The following is a 10,000-nucleotide window of genomic DNA, read 5'->3' on the forward strand; positions in this document are numbered from 1 at the left end:
TTACCTTCTACTAAATCACACTGATCTGTCGTTAGTAACGATCCCTGCTTTTGCGTCGTCGTGCGTTTGCCAGCCCCAGCAGGACCTTGCTCAGTTGGTTGTAAACACTGGGCCTGCGAAAACCCTGTCGCAACATATGTTGCAACATGTTGGATGATGCTGCATCAATTTTGTAAATGATAAAATTTTTCGTGCAACATTTTGTATGTTGCATGATATTGTACTCGTTTGGCCACGTTCACGCAACATCAGGTCCGTTTAAACTAGAGGAAAAAAGCCGCGGCTTACTTTGGCCGCGGCGTACATAATACGCGAAAGGAACTATTTACACAAGTATAAACAACCAGGCCAAGATTAGTCGCGGCTTATTTTCTCTCGTATAAACGGCCCTACCTTGGCACTAGGGCATGCGCGCTAAGTCGACTTTGTTGTGCGCCTGGGGCTGGGGGACATAAACATCGACATGTCGCTTTCAAAATATTGAAAATGTTGCGTGCGTGCGGGTTCAAAACATGTTGCAACATCAGGAAACAATGTTGCAAGATGTTGCGTTGGAGTTTTGCCAGCGTTTGGGCAGGCCTATACATGATAGAGGAGATCGTTTATAAATACATTAAAAGGGAGTTGGTCCGAAAACACTTCGTTGAAGCACTCTTCTCTTGACGTCATCCCAGGAGGAGAAGGTTTCTCCAACCTTGACTTTTTGTAACCTCTATTTTAAATAATCCTTAAGCAGAGTACGTCTTTCTTTATCTACCCCATAGGCTTTAAGGTTCGCTTAAAATAGAGGGTTGTCGATATCATCAAAACCTCTTGACATGATCCACCCCCAAGCATGCTTGGATGTTTAGTAAAGTTTTACCCTTAATCAACCTCACTGATGTGCAAAACACCGTCAGCTATCCGCGTGAAGTGAGTTTTAAAAATCTCAGCAATTTTCTTGTTACACTTATGACACTATTTATTTTCCATTATAATAATATCGTTTAACTGCTTCGTTCTCGAGTGCCGAAATGGGCGATATGTGACCCAGAATTTTCGTTCATTGTCAGGCTTCATTGACTTTCTTATAAAATATTCATTTTTCGCCTTGCGCCTGAACCTTTTCTTTAGTTTGTTTCTGTGTGCAATGGCTTTTGGCCGTGCCTCGGGCCATGTCAGGGACTAGATCACTCTTTTATTTGCAGGGCGCGTTCGAAGGCGACCAAAAGATGGTTTTCGCTAGCGATGGAGTTGGAGTAGGAGTCGTAAGCGTGCTTACGATCTAGTGAAAACCAAAAATCGGAGTCGGAAGAATCAGAACCCTTCCATTTTCTTCCGATTCCGCTTACGACTCCGTTGCTTGCTTACGATTCAGTAAAAACAAGATTGTCGGAGTCGGTAACAGAAGCAAAAGAACAAGCCAATCACAATATACGAGCCTAAGCTCTTCGCTTACTAACTGCCGCGATAAACAAACATTGCGGGCATGGACGAGAAGGTTGTGGAGACTGTAAGACTCTTTCCCGTGTTATACGACAAGTCTTGCAAAATTTGTAAAAAGAAAAATAATAAGAAAAAGAACATAAAAAAGAATACTTGGCAGGAGGTGGCCAAACAAGCTGGCCTTAAATCAGAAATATGTGATGAAAGAAACCAGTCGTATATCATCAGTACGGGACTGATGTAAGTTTTTCTTTTGTCCTCTCCGACACTTTCGCAGCGACGAGGATCCAGAAAAAATCCTCACTCAAATCAGTCCCGTATACACAACTAAACCAGTAAGTCTTGCAAAATAAGGAGAAGATAAAGCCAAAGAAGGAAAGTCTACTCTACGTTCACCAAGTTTTTATTTCTACTGTTTTGGCGCCAAAATTTCCACCTTGGACGTGCCCACTTCTCTGCATTGTGATTGGCTTGTTCTTCCGCTTCTGCTTCCGTTTTCGACAATCTAATTTTCACTGGATCTTAAGCGACGGAACCGTAAGCGGAATCGGACGGTAGTTTTCACTAAGTCACATGTGCTTATGACTGCGCTTATGACTTCAGCACGGTTTTGAGTTATTGTCCGCGTCCACCGTTTTGGCAGTGTGCCAGGATTCCAGCGTTTTTAGTTCACGATAGATGCCCTTGTGGATTACACGCGCATTAAATACCACTTATTAACCGAGAGTGAGGTCATTACAGGGAAATCTCAGACAGAGGCCTTGATGTATTTACCTCGCTATCGCCGGTCAATACATCCTGGCCGAGGTCTGGGATTTCCCTATAATGACCGAAAACACGAAATTAATAAGTTATTTATTATATGCCTTTTTTTGCTCACTTTTGGCCTGTTTCTGGTCCTTTGGATATTAAAACTTATTCTCGCTGTGGCTCTCTTCGTCGCTCATACTAAAGAAGTATCTGTATGCTAGTTTTTCTTTCAGTTATTGAAAATGTAGTTGTACTTTGTCCATATTTTTTGCTGTTTTTGCCCATGCGCTCGTAGGTTTTAGTCTCAAATCAAAAGAGTCGTCGAGCCGTGAAACATTTTCATAATGCCCGGTTATTACAAGAAAATCGTGCGACTATTTTTGTGGCATTCTCGTCTCGAAGAGGCGCTGGTTAGCGCTGGGTATTTGGCAGGATCTTGTATGACTGTGTAGCCCGATCCTGGAGTGGCAGTCTCTGTTGCAGGTGGCGCAGACGTGCCTTGTGGAATCGCGCGCAGAGGCTGCGCGTTCTTTTCTCGCCTTTCCCTTGCACGTAGCCAGGACTCGCTTCCGCCTTTGAAACCCCCGCTTTGACACTTTGCCGCCACGTATCTCGGTGTTTGGCGATATCCTCCCATTTACTGGTGTCCATTAATGACGTCGTTGTAGCGCAGCAGCGGTCGACCCACGCGACGGACGCCCTTCCGCAGTTCTCCATAAAGGATTTCTCTTGGCAGGCGGTCAGGCTCCATGCGAAGTGCATGGTCGAGCCATCGAAGGCGTCGCTGAATAAGCAGTGATGGCATGCTCAATGAGCCAGTGCCGTCCAGGACCTCGGTGTTCGTGACTCTGTCCTGCCACCTGATGTGCAGTAGGTGCCAAAGGCAGCGAAGTTGGAATCCGTTGAGGTGGCTTACTACAGTTATCCGAAGAAAAAAAATCATTATTTTGAAATCTGTGAAATTAAAGCAAAGTGATGTCTCTTGTGAAGTGTTGGTCACTGCAATTGATGTAAAATGTAATTTTACCTAACAAATAAATACAAATCAAGGGAAAACGCTTAATATAGTGACGGACTTACTGGAGGGAGGACTGGAAACTAGACTTTCTCAAAACCTAGCCGTACAACCAGGGTTAAAATTTTGCGAGTTAGTAAACAACCTTTAGACAAAACCGTCAACATTTTTTTCAAAAAGTTCTATCAGACATTTTTTCAGTTATTATTAAAATAGACGAAAATCGAAGTTTTTGTCATTTGTGAAAAACCTGTCTGGCAGATTTAACTGTTTATTTCTCTACATAATTATTTTTTCTCGCTTTCGGAAATCCTAAAATTTTGAGGTGGGGTTGTAAAGCTGTTTTTCGAGAAAAAAGCCTTTGAAGTGTCTAGTTTACAGTCCCCCCTCCAGGAGCTCGGTCATTATGTTTAGCATTTTCCCCTGATTTGCATTTATTTGTTCGGTAATTAAATTAATACAAAATTAAATTTAATACATTTTTCATCAATTGCAGTGACTAACACTTCAGAAGATACTTCCTGTTGCTTTAATTTCACAGATTCCAAAACCTTGATCTTTTTCTTCGGTAAACTGTAGTAAGCCACCTTAACTCTCCGCTGCTCCGTCTCCGTCTCCGTCCGCTAACTCTCCGTCTCCACTCTTGTCTGGCATAGGTCTTCCACGACCCACTTCCATAAAGGAGAGTCGACAGGACACAAGCTTGGTAGACGCACAACTTGGTCATTGCCCCACACTTGCTTCTTGAGTTTGGCCATGACAGCAGCTGCTTAGGCGATCCTGCGGCTGATCTCAGCATCAAGCGAAGTTGAGCTTGACACGGTGGAGCCCAAGTAGGTGAAGGTGTTCACAAGTTCCAGCTCCGTGTTGTCGATGGTGATGATTGGGGAAGGAAGGGGGGGAGACATCTTGTCTACGAGATGTTGGAGGCCTCCTCGCTGTGAGATGTTAAAGCAGCGTCGCCTGCAAACAGCAGCTCCCGTATGAGTACCACGTAAACTTTGGTTTTGGCGCGGAGTCTGGCGATGTTGAAGAGTTTGCCGTCTGACCTCGTCCGGACGGAGACACTTTCTGTACAGTCTACAAAGGCATACTGAAGCAGCATCGAAGAGAAAATTCCGAACAGGGTTGGAGCAAGGACACAGCCCTGCTTTACTCCACTGCTGACTGGGAAGACATTGGAGGTGGCCCCATCGAAGCAGCCCGTACTCTACATTTCCTGGTGAAAGGAGGTGATGATTGCCAGGAGCTTTGGAGGGAAGCCAATCTTCTGGAAGATCTTGAAGAGCCCGTTTCTGCTCACCAAGTCAAAAGCTTTGGTGAGGTCCACGAAGGCGAGGAACAATGGCTGCTGCTGCTCTCGACACTTCTCCTGCAGCTGACGGAGGGAGAAGATCATGTCCACTGTGGACCTCCCGGCTGTGAAGCCACACTGTGACTCGGGGTTGAATTGCAAAGCAAGGCTCTGCAGGCGGGTCAAGGTGACCCGAGCGAAGACTTTGCCCAAAGATGCTCAGAAGAGAGTTGCCGCGATAGTTGTTCCAATCACTACGGTCACCCTTGCTCTTGTACAGGATGACTATGTTGGCATCTCTCATGTCTCTTATCTCTCATCTCTCCCAGCACAGGCAGAGGAGGTCATGAAGCGGTTGCAGGATGTTTTGCTTCCCATGAGTAGAGTAGAGCTCGAGATAATGCTCCACGCAACGCTGCAGCTGAATGCTCTGATCAGTGATGCGGGGCTATTTTGATGCTCGTAGGGCCGGTGGCAGTTTTGCGTGGCCACAGTCTGATGCTAGCTGGATTTTGGCGCATAGGTTCTGCCAGTACTCGTTGGCACAGTGGTGCGCGGTCTGCTGGGCCTTGCTCCTAGCTGCTTAAAGGGCGTTGCATGTGCTTGGGGAAGGGTTCTGTTTATGAGCCAGCATCGCTTTCCTCTTGGCCTCCTTGACTGGCTGAATTCTTCCCAGCAAGCCTCGAACCAGTCAGCATTCTTGCGTTCTTTCTTGCCGAATGCAGCCATGGCTGAGTCGTAGAAAGAATCACGGAGGAGAGACCATTTAACATCCGGGTTGCTGGTTGATGGTTGCGCAGCAAGTTTCTCCTTGAGCCTAACAGCGAAGCTCTGAGCCGTAACGGGGTCGGAAGTGCCACAGGTGTTGATGCGGTGCAACCCTTGGTCGTTCCGTGGTGGATCTTCAGCCTTACCTTGCTTGCAACGAGTGAGTGGTCTGTGTCACAGTCACCGCTGTGATAGCTTCTTGTGTGGAGGGTACTGCTGAGGTCCGCTCTCTTAGTGATGGCGAGGTCTAGCTGGTGCCAGTGGCGGGACCAAGGGAGTCTCCAAGACGCTTTGTGCAGCTCCTTACACTTAAAGTAGCTGTTGGTGATGCAGAGGCCGTAGTGACAGCGGAGTTCGAGCAACCTCTGCCCGTTCTCATTCATCCTGCCGACACCGAAGTGGCCGACGCAGTTAGGCCATGCTTGCAAGTCGGTCCCAACGCGAACGTTGAGATCGCCTAGCAAATTTATGCCCTAGGAACTTGGAATTTCGGATAGTGTATCCTGCAGAGTCTCGTGTAATTGATCCTTGGCTTCTGAGGTAGAGGTCAGAGTCGGTGCGTAGGCGGATATGATGTTCACAAAGTCCGCCGACGTTTTCATGCGAAGGGCAAGAATTCTCGATGACACTCCAGAGAGGGTTTCTGTGGTGGCAATCAGTGAGTTCCTCACGATAAAACCTATGCCGTAGTGCCTCGGCTCGTCCCGGGTCAGGCCTTTCCAGAAGAAGGCGGAGTCTCTTTCCATAAGTGACCCACTGTCGGCCAAGCAGGTTTCCTGGAGACAGGCGACGTCGATGTTGAGTCGTGCCAGCTCCATGTTGATGATGGCGGTCTTGCGGGAGTCGTCCATTGGGTCAGCGGAGAGACCAGGGCACAAGGTGCGAATGTTTCAGCTTGAGATTCGAAGAGCTGGACTCTTCGTAGTTTTTCGCTTTTGACTGCTTGGTGCAAGTACTTGCTCTCTTGTCGGGAGGGTCCCCTAAGCTCTATGCACCTAGTAGAGCAGGCAAGCAATGACGGGGCGGCACCTGACTGGCTGGGGGTTGCCCAGTTTGAGGCGGGCGGTACAAACAAAAAAACAACAGAACACTTTATTTCACATTTCCATGACATGGTTTGTAAAACGTATTAAATAATTAGCAACTTAACACATAGAATATTCAATTACAATTTAAACTAAACATTATTACACAGAAAGAAATGCCTAGCAGCTAGATAACCGTAAGGTTTTCGAGCTAGCAGCTACAACAAGTTGCAAAAATAGTGGAGACACTTCACCTTCTTGGGGCGTAATTAATTTCCCTATTATCTCTCACACTGCAGCCCCCCTCTTCCCCCCCCCCCCCCCCCCCTTATCAGTGTTGCTAGCAAGACAGAAAAATGTTAGGAACTTAAGCAGTCATTATTGAAAGGGGGAGAGGGGAGAGGAAGTGGGAAAGGTTTAAATTCTAGATACGGCGGGCATTGGAAGCTAGAAAAGGTGTCTTTTAATGAAAGTATCTCAGCAATTTTGCAACTTGTTGTAGCTCTTTGGAGGTAGTTTCAAATGAACAGGACATCACAATAACTAGACATACACGACATCGTTGAACATACACAACACAGATGGCAAGAAAATAAAAATAAAAAATAAAAAAAGCAGTCATAATAGTGCATGGCCACATGATTAAAATAATTTTATCATGTTAATTGTTCGGCCAACAAGTATTCTTTCAATTATTTAGGAAAGTTATAAGTTTTAACATGGGTAGGGAGCTGTTGCCACATTTCAGTTGCCATAGCCGATGTTGTTTGCTTTCCTATGTTAGTCCTGAAACGTGGTTTGTAGAAGTTACTTTTTGAAGCATATCTCGTATTTTATGTATGGATTTTACTTGCATAGCGAAAAGGCTGGCTGAATATATTTGGTAATTTGTTTTAAATGCCATTGATGAGTGAGGTTAAGAAGCTATAGTTTATAGATATTCTTAACAGTAAATAAATTCAGTAAGTTAAGTAATGGTAACGTACTGTCTGTATCTGGTCCATACAAGGTGGCAAAGAACATAAGACGAATAACATGATTTTGTTTTGTTTGGATTTTTTTTATTTGGGTAGTAAATGCACTACCCCAGGAGGTTATCGCATAAGATATATAAGGATAGATCAGGTTATAGTATACTTGTTTAAGTTGTGAAAGGGAGCTGTCAAAGGTTGCCATCCAATGAACCTGCAAGCGCTTCCCCCCCCCCCCCCTCCCCCCGTCGGACGAGACCCCTGGCGCTCTTCGGAGCTTAGAACCGGTAAACTGCATCGTCCCGTGTTGTGCAGGAGTCTTGCGACACCGCTGGAGTGCCCTCTCCAGTTTGCGGCCTGGACGGGAAGATAAGGAGACGCTGGGCTGCCCATACGACAGTGTCCCCCTCTGGCTGGGTCCAAGGGAAGGGAAGAACCAATACAACTTGGGGCTAGTTCCTTGGCAGAAGCTGCCGGAAGGAAGTGCTGAGCACTTGCCATCCACCCTAGGGGCACCACTACGAATTCATCCTCGAGGTTTACTCCTGAAGACTTCCTGAGATCAGGTATAGCTGCAAGGCAGCGGAAGTTTGAAATCAGGGTTTACCCTCCCCTAGATGGATAGTCTTCACATGCTAAGAGCCCCATCTACCCTGGGCAACTGGTTTTAAGGCGCCAGTGGCTTCGCCTTCGCCCCTTCTTCCAGTTCAGCCGCGTCAGTTCAGGTGCCAGTTCAGCCGCGCGGTGGACTTTGCTGACAGAGGCTCTTAGTGTCGCACGCTATTGGGAACATTTGGAGAGGTTGAGAGAGCCTAACCTCAAAATCCACTCACTCACGGAACTACTATTGTAGCCGTCATTTTAGCCATATGATAAAATAAATTGCCCAAAGTCGTCTGGACGCATTATGTGTCTTAGTATAAAAACGGCCAATCAAAAGACACAATTTGCATATCTCGTAGCAAGTTTAATTTTCTTTATTAAACTCTTTACACTTTGAAACCCAATTTTGCGCTAACGCATCCTATCTGGTTATTTACATTTCTAAATAGCTTATTATCATGAAACAGACGCTGGTAATCTTCCTTGTTGTCTTCCTGGTTTTGTCATTCATCAATGAAAGGTAATGTACACTGATCATGTACTGTATACCCCAAATTTGAAAGTTATGTATTTGTGAACATTTATTTACCTGTTTATGAGGACAATAAAGTGTCGCTGTTGTTCTTGTTCTTGTTCTTGTTGAAAGGTGAGGCACGCTTTCTCGTCTTTTTGACTTGAACTGCGTGGTACCCCAAGGTTCATGTTTAGGACCTTTGCTATTCGTAATATATGCGTCCAAGCTGTTTAAGATCGTGGAACATTATATAACTCCCTGATGTTCACTGTTTCGCTGATGATACGCAGCTCTATCTTAGTTTTAAACCACTCGGCAACGCTGCTCAAGCTGATGCTATACAAGCTATGGAAAAGTGCATTCAAGCGGTGGGGAAATGGATGATTCAAGATCAGTTGATGATCAATGATGATAAAACGCAGTTTTTGTTAGTCGGTACACAACAACAGCTTAATAAATTAGATTCGTGTTCCATAACTGTGAGCACTAATAGTATCAGTCCAAGCCCATGTGTTAGAAACCTTGGATCGTGGTTTGACAGCAACTTAAGAATGACTGATCATATAAACAAGGCCTGTAATGCGGCATTTTATCATTTACATAGCTTGAGACGTATTAAGAAATACCTGTCGAGAGATTCTTTAATTACTTTGGTTCATGCTTTTATAACCAGCCGCCTTGACTATTGTAATGGTTTATTGTTTGGCCTACCAAAGGCGCAGATTGCTAAATTACAGCGTGTACAAAATGCAGCAGCAAGACTTATTCTTGGCATTAGAAAGTTTTCTCACATTACACCGGCGCTTTATGAGCTGCATTGCCTGCCGCTTTCTTTGCGTATTGACTATAGGATTTTACTTTTGACTTTCAAATGTATTTATGGCCTAGCGCCAACTTATCTTGGCGATATTATTAGTATGAGATCGAGTTCATTATATAATCTTAGGTCTACTGGTAAGCTGTTATTGGACCATCCCAAGGGAAAGATGCTTACAACATTGGGAGCAAGATCATTCTCAGCAGCAGCTCCGAAGCTCTGGAATGAGCTACCAGTGGAGCTTCGTCAAGCAACATCACTTAACAGTTTTAAATCTCGACTTAAAACTTATCTTTTTAAGAAGTATTTTTATAGTTTGTAACTTATTTTATTTTATTCTCACAGTATGTAAGCACATGTAAATTTGCGCTATATAAATTGTTAAATTATTATTATTATTATTATTATTATTATTATTATTATTATTATTATTATTATTAACATATAGTAATAATGAATATGCGAAATTCATATTCAAAGTTGTTATGGTTTTATAAAATTCTCCGTGTGCTTACCTGAAGATTAGTTAGTTTTGCCAACTTGATAATTCAGTTCGAGGTTTCAACTAACACAATTCTTTGTCCTCCGTTTTGAAGTGATGCCTGGAGCAGCCGCCGCCGCCGCAGCCTCCGTCCTGCGCGTGGTACAGCAGTTTTGCACAAACGCAAATACAATGACAAAATCCTTGCTATCAAGACTTCACAAGATGACGAGGGAGGCAAGACAACAAAGCATCGTTTTCATGACGATAAGCATACCTATGAAGATCCTAATCTACTGTAGCTAAAAGGAGAGCATTTAGTATCACTGAACGAATC

At 44.6% G+C, this 10,000-nt stretch overlaps 1 long non-coding RNA gene across 1 annotated transcript in view; it reads left to right on the forward strand.

The window, feature by feature from the left end:
* LOC138022069 (uncharacterized) overlaps window positions 1–10,000 on the forward strand; it is a 36,642-nt gene that overhangs the window by 26,603 nt on the left and 39 nt on the right. The window contains exons 2-3 of the long non-coding RNA XR_011126515.1: window positions 8,301–8,371; window positions 9,779–10,000. The exon at window positions 9,779–10,000 is cut by the window's right edge and continues 39 nt beyond it. This is a non-coding gene — a long non-coding RNA (uncharacterized lncRNA). The remainder of the gene's footprint in view (window positions 1–8,300; window positions 8,372–9,778) is intronic.

This window comes from Montipora capricornis, chromosome 10, assembly GCF_036669925.1.
Source record: "Montipora capricornis isolate CH-2021 chromosome 10, ASM3666992v2, whole genome shotgun sequence".
Taxonomy (NCBI): Eukaryota; Metazoa; Cnidaria; class Anthozoa; order Scleractinia; family Acroporidae; genus Montipora; species Montipora capricornis.